Source organism: Haematobia irritans, chromosome 2, assembly GCF_050003625.1.
Source record: "Haematobia irritans isolate KBUSLIRL chromosome 2, ASM5000362v1, whole genome shotgun sequence".
In the NCBI taxonomy this organism is placed as follows: Eukaryota; Metazoa; Arthropoda; class Insecta; order Diptera; family Muscidae; genus Haematobia; species Haematobia irritans.
In genome coordinates this window covers 178,971,694-178,994,260 of record NC_134398.1, presented here as the reverse complement: position 1 = coordinate 178,994,260, position 22,567 = coordinate 178,971,694, and the positions used below count along the sequence as shown (strand labels likewise).

At 34.0% G+C, this 22,567-nt stretch overlaps 1 protein-coding gene across 1 annotated transcript in view; it reads left to right on the top strand.

Moving 5' to 3' along the window:
• Positions 1 to 306: 306 nt before the first annotated feature.
• Positions 307 to 22,567, top strand: part of wry (delta and Notch-like EGF repeat containing weary) — a 333,478-nt gene continuing 311,217 nt past the window's right edge. The window contains exon 1 of the mRNA XM_075296948.1: positions 307 to 1,173. The gene's annotated coding sequence lies outside the window, so the exon portion shown is untranslated. The remainder of the gene's footprint in view (positions 1,174 to 22,567) is intronic.

Sequence of the window (22,567 nt, the reverse complement as noted above, 5' to 3'; positions counted from 1 at the left end):
TACCACCCAAACTGCCATGTTATAAGTAAAGCGGCAAAGGTTATAACAAACAACGAAATCAAAACAAAACCCTGAAAATAGGAAAAATTTCCCAGTATTTCATTGTGGTAGTCATTTTGATAGGATAAGAGAAAGCTTTCTTGTTTGTTGCCCAATGTTGGTGGCAGAGAGTAAAAGCTTTTCATTTATGATGCTGTGCAGTTTGCTGGTCCATATGCGGGATGCTAGTTTACGGGACTCGCTATGAAATCTTGTAAATTCAGTTGCAGATAAACTTGTAAACGTTACGGTCGCAAATAACCAAAGGTGAACGGAATAAAATCAAAATAAGTTTTATTAAAAATTTTATTAGCAAAGAAAAGAAATAAAATCTATTTTTGTGAATGGGCAACAAAAAAAAAAGGATTTTCTAAAATAAAACGAGCCATAGCAGTTTGGTAAAAAAAGTCAATAACCAAAGATACAAAGCGCAAAACAGAGAAAAACGGTTTGTGAAATATTTTCTTTATCTCTGAAGGAAAAAGGACATTTAAAAATAACCAAAACAAGGATTCAAGGATAATGGAATTAATTTCAAAGCAATAATAAGAAAGTTGTTGAATAACTTTCAGTGAAGCATTTCCCCTTATAATTTTTCAGTGAAAAGGATGATGTCATTATCATCTTCATTGTCGGCGCCGCCTTCTTTGGCTATGGTTTGAACCGAAAAAGGAAAATGAGGTCTTAAATGTCTGATAAGTGAAGTGAATAATATTGCCCTATTCCGGTTATTTTCGTATTTTCTTTTGACCAAAATCAAAGCAAAACAAAACACACAAAACAATAGCAAGAAAACGTAACCAACCAAAAAGAACATAAAAAGGATATTAAATTTTTATTTCGAAATTCGTGAGACAAAACATTATGGACTTTGGCATTAAACTATTTTCAATAAAGAGACGAGTATTAAAATCGTAAAAAAGTAAAACATAAAAACGATATACGTGTTTTTCCCATAAATAAATAAAAAATCTAAGGCATTTTTACTTAAAATCCTGGCCTTTGAATCCTGTTTCTTCCATAGAATTGCAAAAGCGAAAACCTGTCAATACTGTGAATCAACAAAAAATACTCGCTAACATATACAATTTCAACTGCGAGAAAGGATCCTATGGCATATATTTATTTAATCCTGTAAGTGCAAGTGAGTGTGTTTGTGTATGCGGTGTAGATTTGTCATTCGAATGTGAGTGTTTTTTTTTTGTGAAACATATAATGCTACGGTGACATACGGTTTGTGGTTCATGTGCATGTGTGGTAAATAATATACCCAAGCTTTATATAAAGCAATCATTAAAACGACAATATCAAATTATTGTGGATTACTCAAGGGCAACCAGCAACATTGCCTCCATATAAGTCACAAAATATTCTGTGGGTTCCACTGCTTTAGTATCTCTGGCACCACTGATTTTGTTTCTCTTATATGAAAGGAAAATTATTCGTCCTTTTAACAAAGCTTATAAAAACAGCATATACATCAACATTCCACTGAAATACCAAAAAAACAAAAACAGCATATATCTACCAGCATCGCATTGAGTTACGAAAACAATTTTGCTTGAAGACTTTAAGTCATTCGCCTGTTATTTACGTATTGTTTATTCGTTCCTCCGTTTATTCTATGTCGGCTCAGACACGTGGAGAACGACACATTTCAATATTTTGTAAATACCTCTCTATTAAGAATCTTAAGTGTAATCATTATTGGGGATTTTTGTTGTTACCATATTAGGCGTATAACCGCAACATCTAATTTAGTGTAAATATTGGGATTACCTAACCTAGTTTGTTATTGATGTAGGTCTAATAGTACTGTAAATTGACCATATCGCACCTTTGAGTATAGTTCCCATTTAACATAAATCGATCCCTAGATTGGATTTCCGGAGCGTGCTGAAGATGCTAATTCCTTCAATCCGATTAAAATTTGATACTTGTATATGCTATATGCAGTATCAGCTCTTCAATATTTATGCAAAAGTTAGTCCATAGCGGTGCATAATTACCCAGTCCAGCGAAAAACTTTGGTTAAAAACAGCGCAATTAATAATAGATTTTGTCAAAAAAAAAAAAAAACAAGTATATACGGCCGTAAGTTCAACCAGGCCGAATCGTATGTACCCTCCACCATGGATTGCGTAGAAACTTCTACGAAAGACTGTCATCCACAATCGAATTAATTGGGTTGTGGTATCTTAAAATTTCTTAACATCGGTTTCTAAATTGTGAGTTAGTCCATACGTGGTATATATTAGACAAAAAAGGTATGTATAGTTAAGTCTACAAATAATTACGAATCGATATGGACTTTTTTTGCACGGTACGTAGAGAGCCAGAATTGAAATATGGGATTCGCTTATATGTGGGCTATACACAATTATGACTTGATATGGACCAATTTTTGTGTGATTGGGGATCTATTTATCTGAGGGCTATATATAACTATAAACCGATATGGACCTAGTTAGGCATTGTTGTTAACGGCCATATGCTTGCACAATGAAATTTGCTCCTCCAAGTAGCTCTAAAACCAAATCTCGGGATCGATTTATATGGGGTCTATATATGATTATGGACTGATATGGACCACTTTTGGCATGGTTGTTAAATATCATATACTAACATCACGTACCAAATTTCAACCGAATCGGATGAATTTTGCTCTTCCAAGGGGCTCCGGAGGTCAAATCTAGGGATCGGTTTATATGGGTGCTATATATAATTATGAACCGATTTCGACCAATTTTCGCATGAGTGTTTGAGGCCATATATTAACACCACGTAACAAATTTCATCCGCATTGGTTGAATTTTAGTCTTCCACGAGGCTCCGGAAGACAAATCTGGGGATCGGTTTATATTGGTGCTATATAGAGTTATGGACCGATGTGGACCAATTCTTGCATGGTTGTTAGAGACCATATACTAACACCATGTACAAAATGTCAGCCGGATCGGATGAAATTTGCTTCTCTTTGAGGCTCCGCAAGCCAAATCGGGGGATCGGTTTATATGGGGCCATTAGCGTAGCTAGAAAATTTTCCTAGGGGGGGGCTATAGCCCCCCTAGCTAAAACTTTATAGACTGAACTTATAGGTTCAACTAATGTTTTATTTCATAAAATTTAATAAAAAATAGACATCAAAATAACTCGAGAATCAATTTATAATAAAGCAACTAAAAGTACCCTACGGGAAATTGGTGCAAATTGTGAAATAAAATTTAGTGAAATAAAATTATCAGAATAACCTTTTGTTCGATATATTTCAAAAAAATTTTTTTTTTCATTTCGGGTTCGATTAGGAGCCCAAATTGAAAGAGATTTCTAAGAGTTTGTCCGAGACTGGTTCCTGAGGACCTGTTTATGGGTTGCTCCTGCTAAATTGTTCCAGGACATGTCCTTTGGGGTGAGTCCAAGACGCGTCCTAAAATGTAAGTTTACTCCGTCAATGACAAACCCATGTAAAGGTGGACGGTCCCTTCCATACGTTTTGATCGAAACTGGGACCGGTCCATACACACCAGGGACTAGTCCTGTACCAGTTCTGTGGTTGATCCATTTCCCGTAGGGTAGTTCCACACTTTTCCCAGCAAAAAATTGGGAGTTGTTCTAAAGGCACAACTGTAAAAGCACTTCCAAAAATGTCCTCACAAAGAAGTTAACTATTTTAACTACACAAAAAGTTTTTTACTTCATTTTTTTTTTATATTTTAATGCGTAATTTTTTGTTTTCTTTTTCAAATAATTTAAAAAAAGAGTAAAAGTGTAAGTAAGAGTGTACCACTTCCAGAAAGAATAGTTCTAATATCAATTACTATTTTTTATTCAACTAAATCATAAGTTCAACCACAGCTTTATTTCATAAATATCAGACTTCTACCACAACCCAAGTAATTCGATTGTGCATGAAAGTCTTTAGTGGAACTTTGTGCGTTGTATGTGTATATACTTGCTTAATTTTTATAAAAATGTAAAATCGTAAATAGGTTTTCAAATTCTGGGGGGGGGGCTAAAATTTTTCTGGGGGGTCTAAGCCTCCTCCCCAGAAGCCTTCCTACGCTTATGATGGGGGCTATATATTATTATGGACCGATAAGGACCAATTTTTGCATGGTTGTTAGAGACCATATACTAACACCATGAACCAAATTTCAGCTGGATCGGATGAAATTTGCTTCTCTTTGAGGCTCCGCAAACCAAATCGGGGGATCGGTTTATATGGGAGCAGCGTTGCCAATTTAGCTTTTTTCCCGCTAGATTTGGCTTTTTTGAAGACGTTTAGAGGAAAAAAATGCATTTAGCTTTTAGCTTTTTTCTGGCTTTTTTTCATCACCCTTTTAGCTATTTTTGGCCTTTTTATACCCTTCACCACTACTGTGGTACAGGGTATAATAAGTTTGTGCATTTTTATGTAACACCAAGAAGGAAAAGTCTGAGACCCATCGTTTAGTATACCGATCGTCATAGAATTAAATTCTGAGTCGATTTAGCGATGTCTGTCTGTCTGTCTGTCTGTCTGTCTGTCCGTCTGTCTGTCTGTTTATGTATTTTTGTGTGCAAAGTACAGCTCGCAGTTTTAGTCCGATTGTCCTAAAATTTGGTATAGGGTCCTGTTTCGGCTCAAAGACGATCCCTATTGATTTTGGAAAAAATCGGTTCAGATTTAGATATAACTGCCATATATATTTTTCACCGATCTGGTCATAATTGGCGTGTATATCAACCGATCTTCCTCAAATTCCGTACATCCGAATATTTTATGAGTCTCGAAAAACTTGTAAAATATCATCCAAATCGGTTCAGATTTAGATATAGCTCCCATATATAGCTTTCGCCCGATTTACACTCCTTTGCCCACAGAGGCCAATTTTTAACTCCGATTTAGTTGAAGTTTTGCACAGGGAGTAGAATTAGCATTGTAACTATGCGTGCCAAATTTGGTTGAAATCGGTTCAGATTTGGATATATCTCCCATATATAGCTTTCGCCCGACTTACACTCATATGACCAGAGATGCCAATTTTTAACTCCGATTTAGTTGAAATTTTGCACAGAGAGTAGAATTAGCATTGTTGCTATGCGTGCCAAATTTGGTTGAAAGCGGCTCAGATTTAGATATAGCTCCCATATATATGTTTTTCTGATTTCGACAAAAATGGTCAAAATACCAACACTTTCCGTGTAAAATCGCCACTGCTTAGTCCAAAAGTTGTAAAAATGACTCTTAGTTTCCTATACTTCTAATACATATATGTCGAGCGATAAATCATAAATAAACTTTTGCGAAGTTTCCTTAAAATTGCTTCAGATTTAACTATTTCACATATTTTTATACCCTGCGCCACACTGTGGAACAGGGTATTATAAGTTAGTGCATATGTTTGCAACACCCAGAAGGAGACGAGATAGACACATGCTGTCTTTGGCAAAAATGCTCAGGGTGGGTTCCTGAGTCGATATAGCGATGTCCGTCTGTCCGTCTGTCCGTGAACACATTTTTGTAATCAAAGTCTAGGTCGCAGTTTTATTCCAATCGACTTCAAATTTGGCACAAGTATGTGTTTTGGCTCAGAATAGACCCCTATTGATTTTGGAAGAAATCGGTTCAGATTTAGATATAGCTCCCATATATATATTTCGCCCGATATGGACTTATATGGCCACAGAAGCCAGAGTTTTACCCTAATTTGCTTAAAATTTTGCACAAGAAGAACAATTAGTACTATAGTCAAGTGTGCCAAATTTTATTGAAATCGGTTCAGATTAAGATATAGCTCCCATATATATCTTTCGCCCGATATGCACTAATATGGACCCAGCAGCCAGAGTTTTATACGGATTTGCTTGAAATTTTGTATTGGCATAACACTTGGTCGTATAGTCAAGTGTGCAAAATTTGATTGAAATCGGTTCAGATTTAGATATAGCTCCCATATATATCTTTCGCCCGATATGGACTAATATGGTCCTAAAAGCTAGAGTTTTGACCCAATTTGGTTGAAATTTTGCACAGGGAGTAGATTTAGCATTCTAGCTATGCGTGCCAAATTTGATTGAAATCGGTTCAGATTTATATATAGCTCCCATATATAGCTTTCGCCCGATTTACACTCATATGACCACAGAGGCCAATTTTTGCTCCGAGTTAGTTGAAATTTTGCACAAGGAGTAGATTTAGCATTGTAGCTATGTGTGCCAAATTTGGTTGAAATCGATTCAGATATAGATATAGCTCCCATATATATCTTTCGCCCGATATGCACTTATATGGACCCAGAAGCCAGAGTTTTATCGTTTTTTATAGCTTGAAATTTTGCACAAGGAGCACAATTGGTAGTATAGTCATGTGTGCCAAATTTGATTGAAATCGGTTCAGATTTATATATAGCTCCCATATATAGCTTTCGCCCGATTTACACTCATATGACCACAGAGGCCAATTTTTTGCTCCGATTTAGTTGAAATTTTGCACATGGAGTAGAATTAGCATTGTAGCTATGCCTGCCAAATTTGGTTGAAATCGGTTAAGATTTAGATATAGCTCCCATATATATGTTTTTCTGATTTCGACAAAAATGGTCAAAATACCAACATTTCCCTTGTAAAATCGCCACTGCTTAGTCGAAAAGTTGTAAAAATGACTCTAATTTTCCTTAACTTCTAATACGTATATATCGAGCGATAAATCATAAATAAACTTTTGCGAAGTTTCCTTAAAATTGCTTCAGATTTAAATGTTTCCCATATTTTTTTACTAACATTGTGTTCCACCCTAGTGTTTTAGCCGACTTAAATTTTGAGTCTATAGATTTGTAGAAGTCTATCAAATTCTGTCCAGATCGAGTGATATTTAAATGTATGTATTTGGGACAAACCTTTATATATAGCCCCCAACACATTTGACGGATGTGATATGGTATCGAAAATTTAGATCTACAAAGTGGTGCAGGGTATAATATAGTCGGCCCCGCCCGACTTTAGATTTTCCGTACTTGTTTATTTTCGACATGTTCCTATTGAAATATGGATAAAACTTCGTGTTTATGTAAGTCTTGCTGCAAGAATAAGGGTCTCCGCATATTTCAAAGCTCAATTTAAGCCTTAATAATTATTCCAGCCATTATGTTGTAAAGTTTTTTCCTAGTATTCATAAAAGTTATCGTAAAATATCTAATATTACCATACAAACTATTACCTATTACCATACAATCTACTATTACCATACAAATTCCTTATATAAACTGTCAGTATTAGGAATAATAGCATTTGACTCGTTTATCCTTTTTATGTTATTATAATACGTATTCTAAAGTTATTATGATATTACTAAATTAAAATAGTAGATGCGAATTGCTTTGTACACTGAAAAAATATTGTCATTGGTTATAATAGCATTTGTGAATTTCTCTTATGAAAACAAAAGTCCAAAAGCCGATAAAATCCCTTTGTCCTTATAGTTAAGTGATTCAACTTAAAAATGGGTATCTTTTCATGAAAGAAGGCTGGGGTCAATTCTAAAAAATTCTTAAAATTAATTAAAAAGTCTTTAGATTTGTGGAGATTTTGTATCTTGACCACAAACCAAAATAGCGTTCAAAAATAGAAGAGATTTTTCAACATTTTATTTTAAAAACGTATACACAGAATAATTTTTACTTAAAGTCTAGTCTGAATTAAATTTAAGTTGCGGTTAGCACGTTTTTAAAGCTTTGTGATAGCTCATGAAGAAAAAGCTGAAAAAACGAATAAATTCGAATTTGACTCTGAATCAATACCAAAATCATAAGTGTACAAAATCTTTGGAAGCGAACATAGAAATAATTAAGGAAATAAAGTTTTGAATGTGGTATTATTTTTTTTTAACATCAAAAACAATGCAATAAAAAAATTCGTAGTGATAGGATCAAAACAAATCTGCTATTTATTAATGGAATGGATTTACATTTACGAAAATTGGACAACAATAGGTTTGTATGGGAAATTTTCGAATAAAAGTTATTCAGTATAAACTTGCAAGACAGTTAGAATGGGTTTTATTTTCTTGGGTAATATTAGGAGAAGTGTATACGTTCACGAATTTATCATTAATTCAGTTAAAACGAAATATATTGATATTTTCTAATGCAGTTCTATTTGACATTGGAATTGTTGATGATTAACCAGCTGCTTATTGCTATTCCTAGTAATAAAAAAGTTTTTATTTACTAGGAAATATAAATGAAGGACTTCCTGTAAAAATTTGTTATAGTAATCAAAATGTATCGAGTACGCAAACAGAGCTAATATGACTTAGATTTTCTTACCGTCTCACAGAAATGGAAATAAAATGAATAAAATTAAAATAATATGCATTTTATTGAAATAAAGCCTTTAAGTTTGTTAAATTTCAATCAAAAATGTGACTATTGATACAAAAAAAATTTAGCTTTTTTTCTAGCTATTTTTTAAAATTTTTTAGCTTTTTATACCCTGCTCCACACTGTGGAACAGGGTATTATAAGTTAGTGCATATATTTGCAACACCCAGAAGGAGAAGAGATAGACACATGGTGTCTTTGGCAAAAATGCTCAGGGTGGGCTCTTGAGTCGATATAGCGATGTCACGGACAGACGTGAACACATTTTTGTAATCAAAGTCTAGGTCGCAGTTTTAGTCAAATCGACTTCAAATTTGGCACAAGTATGTGTTTTGGCTCAGAATAGATCCCTATTGATTTTGGAAGAAATCGGCTCAGATTTAGATATAGCTCCCATACATATATTTCGCCCGATATGGACTTATATGACCCCAGAAGCCAGAGTTTTACCCTAATTTACTTAAAATTTTGCACAAGAAGAACAATTAGTACTATAGTCAAGTGTGCCAAATTTTAATGAAATCGGTTCAGATTTAGATATAGCTCCCATATATATCTTTCGCCCGATATGGACTAATACGGTCCCAGAAGCCAGAGTTTTAACCCAATTTGCATAGGGAGTACAATTAGCATTGTAGCTATGCCTGCCAAATTTTGTTCAAATCGGTTCAGATTTAGATATAGCTCCCATATATTGCTTTCGCCCGATTTACACTCATATGACCACAGAGGCAAATTTTTTGCTCCGATTCAGTTGAAATTTTGCACAGAGAGTAGCATTAGTATTGTCGCTATGAGTGCCAAATTTGGTTGAAATTGGTTCAGATTTAGATATAGCTCCCATATATAGCCTTCGCCCGATTTACACTCATATGACCACAGAGGCCAATTTTTAACTCCGATTTAGTTGAAATTTTGCACAGGGAGTAGAATTAGCATTGTTGCTATGCGTGCCACATTTGGTTGAAATCGGTTCAGATTTAGATATGGCTCCCATATATATGTTTTTCTGATTTCGACAAAAATGGTCAAAATACCAACATTTTCCTTTCTTAGTCGAAAAGTTGTAAAAATGACTCTAATTTTCCTAAACTTCTAATACATATATATCGACCGATAAATCATAAATAAAAATTTTCGAAGTTTCCTTAAAATTGCTTCAGATTTAAACGTTTCCCATATTTTTTTTTACTAACATTGTGTTCCACCCTAGTGCATTAGCTGACTTAAATTTTGAGTCTATAGATTTTGTAGAAGTCTATCAAATTCATCCAGATCGAGTGATATTTAAATGTTTGTATTTGGGACAAACCTTTATATATAGCCCCCAACACATTTGACGTATGTGATATGGTATCGAAAATTTAGATCTACAAAGTGGTGAAGGGTATAATATAGTCGGCCCCGCCCGACTTTAGACTTTCCTTACTTGTTTTGGCTAGTTTTTTGGACAAATCTAGCGGTTTTTGGTGAAACAATTTTGGCAACGCTGTATGGGAGCTATATATTTATGGATCGATAAAGACCAATTTTTGCATGGTTGTTAGAGACCATATACTAACACCATGTACCAAATTTCAGCCGGATCGGATGAAATTTGCTTCTCTTTGAGGCTCCGCAAGCCAAATTTTGACCGATATGGCCCATTTGCAACACCATCCGACCTACATCAATAACAACTACTTGTGCCACGTTTCAAGTCGATAGTTTGTTTCGTTCGGAAGTTAGCGTGATTTCAACAGACGGACGGACATGCTCAGATCGACTCAGAATATCATCACGACCCAGGATATATATACTTTATAGGGTCTTAGAGCAATATTTCGATGTGTTACTGTTATGGATTTTAATAAAGTCGGGTGTGGACAACATTTAATTTGTTCATGCTTTTTTTCTCCGATTAAATCGCAAAACAAAACATTCTCAAAAAAAAAAAAAAAAAAACAAATATATACGGCCGTAAGTTCGGCCAGGCCGAATCTTATGTACCCTCCACCATGGATTGCGTAGAAACTTCTACGAAAGACTGTTATCCACAATCGAATTACTTGGGTTATGGTATCTTAAAACTTCTTAACATCGTTTTCTAAATTGTGAGTTAGTCCATACGTGATATATATTAGACAAAAAAGTTATGTATAGGTAAGTCTACAAATAATTACGAATTGACATTGACTTTTGCACGGTGCGTACACTGAAAAAATATTGTCGTGAGATCAAAGATTTTATGTCCTTAAAATACATATGCAAATTTTGCTTAGCATAGCAGATGCATTTCTCGAATATAAAGATTTTTCCGTGTCCAAAAGTCGATAAACTTTTTAATGAAGTCGTATTGTCCTTAAAATTAAGTGATTTGACTTAAAAATGGGTACCATAACATGAAAGAAAACATTTTTGGGCTAAGGCCGACCTAACTTTAATAATTCAGAAAAATTAATGAAATTGTCTTTAAATTTGTTGTCTTTTTGCATCTTGACTACAAAGCAAAAAAACGTCCAAATATAGGACATATCTTTCAAAACTTTATATTAAAGACGTTTTTTACTTGAAACATTGCATATTTTCTACTGGAAGTCGAGTCTAAATTTGGAAAATAAAGTTTTCGTTAAATCGTTTTTAAAGGACTTTGATAGCATATGAAGAAAAAACAAGTATATACGGCCGTAAGTTCGGCCAGGCCGAATCTTATGTACCCTCCACCATGGATTGCGTAGGAACTTCTACTAAAGGCTGTCATCCACAATCGAATTACTTGGGTTGCGATAACACTTGCCGATGGCAAGGTATCGTAAAACTTTTTAACACTGTCTTCTAAATTGTAAGTTAGTCCATAAGGGGTATATATTAAACAAAAAAAAAAGGCCGATTAAATACGTATATAATTCAGTTTGACAAAATTTTCTATAGAAATAAAATTTTGACAAAATTTTCTATAGAAATAAAAACTTGACAAAATTTTCTATAGAAATAAAATGTTGACAAAATTTTCTATGGAAGTAAAATGTTGACAAAATTTTCTATAGCAATAAAATTTTGACAAAATTTTCTATAGAAATAAAATGTTGACAAAATTTTCTATAGAAATAAAATGTTGAAAAAATTGTCTATAGAAATAAAATGTTGACAAAATTTTCTACAAAAATAAATTTTTTACAAAATTTTCTATAGAAATAAAATTTTGACAAAATTTTCTATGGAAATAAAATGTTGACAAACATTGCTATAGAAATAAACTTTTTACAAAACTTTCTATAGAAATGAAATTTTGACAAAACTTTCTATAGTAATAAAATTTGACAATTTTTACATGGCTGTTAGAGGCCATATACTAACGAAATGTACCAAATTTCAACCGCATCGGATGACTTTTGCTCCTCCAAGAGGCTCCGGAGGTCAAATCTGAGGATCGGTTTATATGGGAGCTATATATAATTATGGACCGATATGGACCAATTTTTGCATGGTTGTTAGAGACCATATACTAACACCACGTACCAAATTTCAATCGGGTAGGATGAAGTTTGCTCCTCCAAGAGGCTCCGGAGGTCAAATCTGGGGATCGGTTTATATGGGAGCTATATATATTTATGGACCGATATGGACCAATTTTTGCATGGTTGTTAGAGACCGTATACTAACATCAGGTACCAAATTTCAACCGGATCGGATGAATTTTGCCCCTCCAAGAGGCTCCGGAGGTCAAATCTGGGGATCGGTTTATATGGGGGCTATATATAATTATGGACCGATATGGACCAATTTTTGCATGGTTGTTAGAGACCATATACTTAGACCACGTACCAAATTTCAACCGGATCGGATGAATTTTGCTGCTCCGGAAGGCTCCGCAAGCCAAATTTGGGGATCGGTTTATATGGGGGCTATACGTAAACGTGGGCCGATATGGCCCATTTTCAATACCATCTGACCTACATCAATAACAACTACTTGTGCCAAGTTTCAAGTCGATAGCTAGTTTCGTTCGGAAGTTAGCGTGATTTCCACAGACGGACGGACAGCCGGACAGACGGACAGACGGACGGACGGACGGACATGCTTAGATCGACTCAGAATTTCACCACGACCCAGAATATATATACTTTATGGGGTCTTAGAGCAATATTTCGATGTGTTACAAACGGAATGACAAAGTTAATATACCCCCATCCTATGGTGGAGGGTATAAAAACTGAAAAAACGAAAAATTAAAATTTGTTTCCTAGAAGCAAGTTAAAGTAAAGATAAAATCTTTGGAACCGGATATGTTTTTTTTCAGTGTAGAGAGCCAGAATTGAAATATGGAGGTCGCTTATAGCGGGGCTATATAGAATTATGAACTTGATATGGACCAATTTGTGTGTGATTGGGGATCGATTTATCTGAGGGCTATATATAACTGTAGACCGATATGGACCTAGTTATGAATGGTTGTTAACGACCATATATTAGCACAATGTACCAAATTTCAACTGACTCGGATAAAATTTGCTCCTGCAAATCTCGGGATCGGTTTATATGGGGGCTATATATGATTATGGACTGACATGAACCACTTTTGACATGGTTATTAAATATCATATACTACCACCACGTACCAAATTTCAACCAGATCGGATGAATTTTGCTTCTCCAAAAGGCACCAGAGGTGAAATCTGCGGATCGGTTTATATGGGGCTGTATATAATTATGGACTGATATGAACCAATTCCTGCATGGTTGTTGGATACCATATACTAACATCACGTACCAAATTTCAACCGAATCGGATGAATTTTGCACTACCTAGGGGCACCGGAGGTCAAATCTGGGGATCGGTTTATATGGGGCCTATATATAATTATGGACCGATTTCGATCAATTTTTGCATGGGTATTTGAGGCCATATATTAACACCACCTACCAAATTTCAACTGAATCAAATGAATTTTGGTCTTAGAAGAGGCTCCGGAGGTCAAATCTGGTAATCGGTTTATATGGGGGATATATATACTTATGGGCCGATGTGGACCAATTTTTGTATGGTCATTAGAGACCATATACTAACACCGAGTACCAAATTTCAGCCGGATCGGGTGAAATTTGCTTCTTTTAGAGGCTCCGCAATCCAAATCGGGGGATCGGTTTATATGGGAGCTATATATTTATGGACCGATAAGGACCAATTTTTGCATGGTTGTTAGAGACCATATACTAACACCATGTACCAAATTTCAACCGGATCGGAGGTAATTTGCTTCTCTTAGAGGCTCCGCAACCCAAATCGGGGGATCGGTTTATATGGGAGCTATTTATTGATCGATCGATCGATTTATGGACCGATAAAGACCAATTTTTGCATGGTTGTTAGATACCATATACTAACACCATGTACCAAATTTCAGCCGGTTTGGATGAAATTTGCTTCTCTAAGAGCAATCACAAGGCAAATTTAGGGGTCTGCTTATATAGCTATACGTAAAAGTGGACCGATATGGCCCATTTGCAATACCATCCGACGTACATTAATAACAACTACTTGTGCCAAGTTTCAAGTCGATAGCTTGTTTCGTTCGGAAGTTAGCGTGATTTCCCATCCTATGGTGTAGGGTATAAAAATAGGCCGTATCTGTCCATGCTTCGATATAACCCCCTATTTATCCTATTTTCCTGAAACAGGAAATCTGAAGGAGTAAAGTGATATGCAAAAAAAATTTATATCTCTCTATGTTTCTATATAGTCTTCTACACCGAAAAAAAAGTTTACTATTGTTTACGAAAAATGAACTAACCCATAGTAAGAATGACCATGATTTGGCGCCAAAGATTTTTTTCATCTAGATAAGTTCATGATTTTCTTATAAATAAGTTTATGTATTGCATCGTATTTTAGTTCATTCTTACTACGCTGTGGGAAGAATGTACTTACACTCATTCAAAATATTCCTGCTATCCGGAAAAATGAACAAGTTTTTGGGAATCCTATATTTAGAAAGTGGTTTCAAATAAACTGTTTATCAGTATAATTTTCAAAGAAGTAAATAAATTGAGGAATTAAAGGTACAACAAGCCTGTATACAACTAAGAAATTTTTCGCACAATATAAGACAATTTTTCATAACTACCAGTATTTTATTTCAAAAAATTATTATTATATTACATAAAACTATGGCTTATGATATACAATAAAAGAAATGTTTTTATTCGTACGCCGTATGCTGTTACTTTTCGGTAGTTAGTAATTGCTTCTTCAAAAGAGTAATATTCTATGTTAGTAGAATGAAACTAATTAATATCAATTTCCATTTTCTATCCATATGAAAGATATATGCCATAAGTTGCTATTTTCATTTCATTTTTGTCCAATTTCACCGATTTCGCTAGTTTTTGTTGTGTGGATTTGCGTCATAAGCCTTTGAAGTTAAAAAGGTATATAAAATATAAAAATATTAACAAATTCTATGGTATTTTGATCTTTATCTTACAACAGAATTTTCTTAGAGCAAATAGGGATATCAGCTTAGTTAGCATTAAACAGTAAGAAGATTCCAAAAAATACCATTAGATTTGCTGTCATCCTGCAAATGAAAATTATTTTTAATAAATAGAAATTTTGGCTTTATTACAAATGGACGAAAAACTTACCACATTTAAAAAAATCATCCAATTACTACATTAGTGGAATCATATCCATGCACAAATGGGACATTTTTGAAATCCTTCTCAGAATATAAATGAAATAAAAATATTATAAAATTAGATATAATTTCCACTTGTCAATATAGCATTTAGTATTTATGGTGGATATTAAGTTCGAGTTTAGTGGCTAAAATCCCAATTTTTCATGATTAGTTTTCTTTAGAAATACATGGGAACAAAATTGAACCGTTTTTGTGTTCATTTAAAATTTATATCAAATTTTTAGTAATTTGAGGTCGCTGAATCCAAATTTACACTTGTTTTTTTAAGAGCTCGACTTTTTGAGATATACGGTTATGTTCAAAATTAAGGCACTTCCGCTATATATATTGGAATAACTTGAAAACAATTCATCATATTAAATTAAAAAAACAGTGTTCTACATAAGCTTAAAAACGATTTTCTGTTCTTAATCGTGTAATCCATTTAAAGAATATAAACTTAATAAAAAACTTGTTTCGAGCTATTCTCCATCAAGTTATATTTAAATTTGCATCGAAGGCGTATAATTTTATACTTTTCTTACTGATTTATTTCTGATTTTACTGATTTATTTCTGATTTATTTCTGATTTTAGCACCTAAACTCGAACTTAGTACACACCTTAAGGACTCGCTATAACATAAAAATATAGACTCAAAAAATTGTACTGTGATCCAGATGTAGAGTAAATATAGATCATTTTATTACCACTCATTATGAATATTTTTATGTAAACCAATTTAAAACCGCACTGATTTTAAATTATTAATAGAAATATACAGTTTCTTAATATGTGATTTATTTTAGAGTTATTTATTTTTTTATCAATATAAAGTGTTTTTGTTTTCTCTTACATCACACCATTCACTTATCAGTTTCTAAAATGTTACGAAATAAATGTATTTTTATTAATAAACACAAATACCGCACGCAAGCGCACCACGTGTGCGCTTCATAAATGCATCAACAGAACTGAATGCACCAATAAAACTCAAAGACACAAATAGTCATAAAGGACACATATGTAAAGAAAAACAACTCCACACACACATGATCCCTTTCTGATCTCGCTATTGCAACAAAACAACTATCACCACAAAAGATACCAACAACACACATTCCATAACATCATCGCAATAACAAACACAAACAAAAAAAAAGATGATGCAATAATTTCATAATTTCTTCTCACTTCAATTTCCAGTATCACGTTTATTGATTAGTTGGTATTCTATCTATAGGATAAGGTAAAATATATTCAAAATTTACGAGGAATCCATAAAAAATTATATACACCCGTCAAGGATTAAATTAACTACTTTTTATTCTACTTTATCTAAAATTTTCAATGTGAGGAAATATACTCCAACTTATAGTAAAAACCGAAATAAGCTGTAGGAAGCCGTCATACGAATCGGTACTGTGGTTAAGTTAATTTTTACTACAAAAATTTTTTTCCATACAAAAATTTTTCTTAGTAAATTGTCCACATTTCGTAGCAAGATTTTTATATTGCCTATGTCTTTTTATAATACAATCAACGATGCATTAACTATTGTATTGGAAATTTATTTAAGGAAAAATCCTTCCCATTTCGTAGTTAGTGAACTAAAAAACATTTACTGAAGTTTTATAAGTTTTCCTTTAGCTAAGTTAATTTTCGCAGTGGTTACGAAAAATGAACTATATTACAGTAAATTTTTTGAACTATGTGGAAGTTAAACTGGTCCTAAAATTAACAAGACACTTTTTTTCTGTGTGTAATTGACGATATTCGTATCTAACTTCTTGAGGCCATGTTATCCGATATCATTGAGGATCTGTTCAAAATATATTTTAGAAACAGCCATTTTCACATATTCACATTGGCCATTTGCCATTGACGGAGTAAATTTACTCCATAGACATGTTTTCATGAACCAGTCTGGGACAAAATCATAGGAGCCTGCTTCATTTTGAGCATCAAAATCACATCAGAAACGTATTTAAGTGCAAAGTAAATACCTATATTTTGAATTTGTAATAAAAAATCTACTAATGTTGGGGCATTTGAAAACTTAAAATTTTTTGTTTTTAAATTCAAAGTTTTTAATTCAGTCGTCTCTTTTTAACTTCAATTACGTATGCTTTAATTCGTAAGAGCTTTTCTTGTTATTTCAAACAGCATGCTATAAATTTAAATCCTTCAGCTTAAAATTTTTATATTTTAACGCAAAGAAAATTGCATTCAATTTTATTTGACCATTAAAATCTTAACCTTTTATGACGGTCCCCAAAATTAACTTCTATTCAAGTTCTACATACATATTTATTCAATTGCGAATATCACCACCGTCATTACTGCATTTACAAATTTTATTGGCCATCCTTACAAACACACACACACCCATATGGACATATATAAACTCAGGCAAATAACAAATATGACATGGCTTACAGAAGACTTTTAGTTGAAATTAGACAAATGCCTTAGATTGACTTTTAAGGTGACACAAATGATGACAATGCTCTATAATACTCTGCATTGAAATGGTATCTAAGGCGAAAGTCATAAAAGTAGCAACCACCTTTCAGCATTACAGAAGGATGGATTCTACTCTCTCTCTCGTGTTGCCTCCCTAGCATACAAAAGGACTATTTGAAAAAGCCAACCAGTCACCACAATTTCCCTCCACACTTGTAATGCGACTACCTTAACGTCCACCAAAACAATCACCACTACTAGAGCCTTTTGCCACTGGCGTCACCACAATAACTACGTGGTTGAACATGGGGGTGTTCAGTGACACAAACTTAAACATCTATGGATGGCATTGTGTGGCATTCGCACAGATGTTGTGGCTCCTTTTACGACTATCCTTTGTGTAAACATTGAATACTTATTCGCAGAAGGCGCATTCTATACAAGGGCAATGTGCGGAAAGAGAGAGAGAGTGTGTTCAGGGAGATTACTATTTGATCAATTTGGGAATATCAAATGAGAACCACAGATATATGGGAAGTTTTATATATATTGAAATATTTCTACACTCTAATGGTATTACGTTTTAAATCCCAGCAATAAAGAAGTTTCATTAAAGAAGTTTGGACTCCCAACTAGTGATCTGCAAGTAATGCAAAAATTTGGATATTATCAAATGAATGTTATATATGGTCTTGTTGTAAGACAGCAGTACTCTGTTTTCAAAAATTTTTATACTTCTACAGACGGACATCACTACATCGACGCAGAATTTAATTCTAAGGATTTATGATCTATCGATTGATAGATATGTAAAGGGTGATTCTTTTGAGGTTAGGATTTTCATGCATTAGTATTTGACAGATCACGTGGGATTTCAGACATGGTGTCAAAGAGAAAGATGCTCAGTATGCTTTGACATTTCATCATGAATAGACTTACTAACGAGCCACAACGTCGAATTTTCAGTGAATGGGCCCTAGAAAAGTTGGCAGAAAATCCGCTTTTTTATCGACAAATTTTGTTCAGCGATGAGGCTCATTTCTGGTTGAATGGCTACGTAAATAAGCAAAATTGCCGCATTTGGAGTGAATAGCAACCAGAAGCCGTTCAAGAACTGCCCATGCATCCCGAAAAATGCACTGTTTGGTGTGGTTTGTACGTTGGTGGAATCATTGGACCGTATTTTTTCAAAGATGCTGTTGGACGCAACGTTACGGTGAATGGCGATCGCTATCGTTCGATGCTAACAAACTTTTTGTTGCCAAAAATGGAAGAACTGAACTTGGTTGACATGTGGTTTCAACAAGATGGCGCTACATGCCACACAGCTCGCGATTCTATGGCCATTTTGAGGGAAAACTTCGGAGAACAATTCATCTCAAGAAATGGACCGGTAAGTTGGCCACCAAGATCATGCGAATTGACGCCTTTAGACTATTTTTTGTGGGGCTACGTCAAGTCTAAAGTCTACAGAAATAAGCCAGCAACTATTCCAGCTTTGGAAGACAACATTTCCGAAGAAATTCGGGCTATTCCGGCCGAAATGCTCGAAAAAGTTGCCCAAAATTGGACTTTCCGAATGGACCACCTAAGACGCAGCCGCGGTCAACATTTAAATGAAATTATCTTCAAAAAGTAAATGTCATGGACCAATCTAACGTTTCAAATAAAGAACCGATGAGATTTTTATGCGTTTTTTTTTTAAAAAAAGTTATCAAGCTCTTAACAAATCACCCTTTATAAGAGGTATCGGAAATTTTGCGTCATTTTTACAAGTATTCGACTTAGCAGTAGCGATTTTACAAGGAAATTATGGGTATTTTGACCACATTTGCCCAAATTGGAAGAACAAATATGAGACGATATTGACCAAATCGAGCACACATGTTAATTGTACTCTCAGTTAAAAAAATTCAACATTTTCTGTGTGAATCTTTGGCTTCCTTGGTCATATAAATATAGCGAGCGATGTACCAATGAATGAACCAATTTTGACCAAATTTGGCACGCATAGCTCGAATGATAATTCTATTCTCTGTGCAAAATGTCATGCAAATCAGAGTGAAATTTTGAACTACTTTGGTCATATGAATATATATCGGGCGAACGGTGTATAAGGAAGCTCTATCTAACTCTGAACCGATTTCCACTAAAATAAACATGCATAGTTAGAAAGTTTATTAAACACCTTGTGGCAAATTAAAAGTAAATAGGCAAAAGACATTGTACTCTGTGGTCGTGTGAGTGTAAATCGGGCGAATGACATATATGGGAGCTATATCTAAATCTGAACCGATTTCAATCAAATTATGCATACATAGTAAGAATATTAATTTTACTCCCTGTGCTAAATTTCTCGTAAATCGGAGACAACTCGTGGACAATGTAGTCATGTAGAACGAAATATATATATATATATATATATATATATATATATATATATATATATATATATATATATATATATATATATATATATATATATATATATATATATATATATATATATATATATATATATATATATGTATATATATATATATATATATATATATATATATATATATATATATATATATGGAAGCAATATCTAAATCTCAACCCTTTGCGGCCAAGTTTGGCAAAAAATCTGTATTCTGGGGCCATATAAGTGCATATCGGGCAAAAAATAAACATGGGAGCTACATCTACATCTGAACCAATTTTTTCCAATACCAACGGGGTTCTATTCTGGCCTAAAAAAACATACATTAGTCAAACTTTAAGCTGATTGAACTAAAACTGCGACCTAGACTTTGGTCACAAAAATGTATTCATACAATGGTTGCCACAGTTGGTAGAATTCTACAAAAAAATGGTAGATTTTTTACTGTTTGATCGATTGGTAGAATTATTGATTTTTGGTAGATTTTGCAATATATTCCTCTCTAACTAAGGGGTGCTCTAATTTTCTACAGAAATAAAATTTTGACAAAATTTTCTATAGAAATAAATTTTGACAAAATTTTTTATAGAAATAAAATTTTGACGCCATTTTCTATAGAATTAAAATTTTGACGAAATTTTCTACAGAAATAAAATTATGGCAAAAATTTCTATTGAAATAAAATTTTGACAAAATTTTTTGCAGGAATAAAATTCTGACAAAATTTTCAATGGGAATAAAATTCTAACAAAATTTTGACAACATTTTCTATAGAAATAAAATTGTTTTGTTGGTTTGATTTCAGCTTAAAACCATTGCGTTGACTTCATTAAAGAGTAGTAAAGTAAGAGAGGAAAAGTATGTTTTTCAAATTAATTTGGGCAACACCCAATAGACTGCAAGATGGTTGGATGGACAGCCGTTTCGGAATTATCACATTCCTTATATCTAAAGGGTGATTTGTTAAGAGCTTGATAACTTTTTTTTTTAAAAAAACGCATAAAATTTGCAAAATCTCATCGGTTCTTTATTTGAAACGTTAGATTGGTCCATGACATTTACTTTTTGAAGATAATTTCATTTAAATGTTGACCGCGGCTGCGTCTTAGGTGGTCCATTCGGAAAGTCCAATTTTGGGCAACTTTTTCGAGCATTTCGGCCGGAATAGCCCGAATTTCTTCGGAAATGTTGTCTTCCAAAGCTGGAATAGTTGCTGGCTTATTTCTGTAGACTTTAGACTTGACGTAGCCCCACAAAAAATAGTCTAAAGGCGTCAAATCGCATGATCTTGGTGGCCAACTTACCGGTCCATTTCTTGAGATGAATTGTTCTCCGAAGTTTTCCCTCAAAATGGCCATAGAATCGCGAGCTGTGTGGCATGTAGCGCCATCTTGTTGAAACCACATGTCAACCAAGTTCAGTTCTTCCATTTTTGGCAACAAAAAGTTTGTTAGCATCGAACGATAGCGATCGCCATTCACCGTAACGTTGCGTCCAACAGCATCTTTGAAAAAATACGGTCCAATGATTCCACCAGCGTACAAACCACACCAAACAGTGCATTTTTCGGGATGCATGGGCAGTTCTTGAACGGCTTCTGGTTGCTCTTCACTCCAAATGCGGCAATTTTGCTTATTTACGTAGCCATTCAACCAGAAATGAGCCTCATCGCTGAACAAAATTTGTCGATAAAAAAGCGGATTTTCTGCCAACTTTTCTAGGGCCCATTCACTGAAAATTCGACGTTGTGGCAGATCGTTCGGCTTCAGTTCTTGCACGAGCTGTATTTTATACGGTTTTACACCAAGATCTTTGCGTAAAATCTTCCATGTGGTCGAATAACACAAACCCAATTGCTGCGAACGGCGACGAATCGACATTTCACGGTCTTCAGCAACACTCTCAGAAATAGACGCAATATTCTCTTCTGTACGCACTGTACGCATTCGTGTGGTTGGTTTAATGTCCAATAAAGTAAACTGAGTGCGAAACTTGGTCACAATCGCATTAATTGTTTGCTCACTTGGTCGATTATATAGACCATAAATCGGACGTAAAGCGCGAAACACATTTCGAACCGAACACTGATTTTGGTAATAAAATTCAATGATTTGCAAGCGTTGCTCGTTAGTAAGTCTATTCATGATGAAATGTCAAAGCATACTGAGCATCTTTCTCTTTGACACCATGTCTGAAATCCCACGTGATCTGTCAAATACTAATGCATGAAAATCCTAACCTCAAAAGAATCATCCTTTACTTGCGGAAAACTATCAACCGATTATCATAATAAATTCGGGTAATTCACTAAACCCAATCGAACATCCCGAAAAAAAAATTGGGGAAGTAAACCAGTCTATAGCGCTTTGTCCAAATAAATTTTGACACATATACTTTTTGCTTGTTGATTAAGCTACCCTTCTGTTTAGTCAACGCAATGGTTTTAAGTTGAAATCAAAACAACAAATATGATTGAAGAAGAAATCAACAATAAAAACCAAAATAAATAAAATTTTGACAAAATGTTCTATAGAAATAAAATTTTGACAAAATATTCTATAGAAATAACATTTTGAGAAAACTTTCTATACAAATAAAATTTTGACAACATTTTCTATA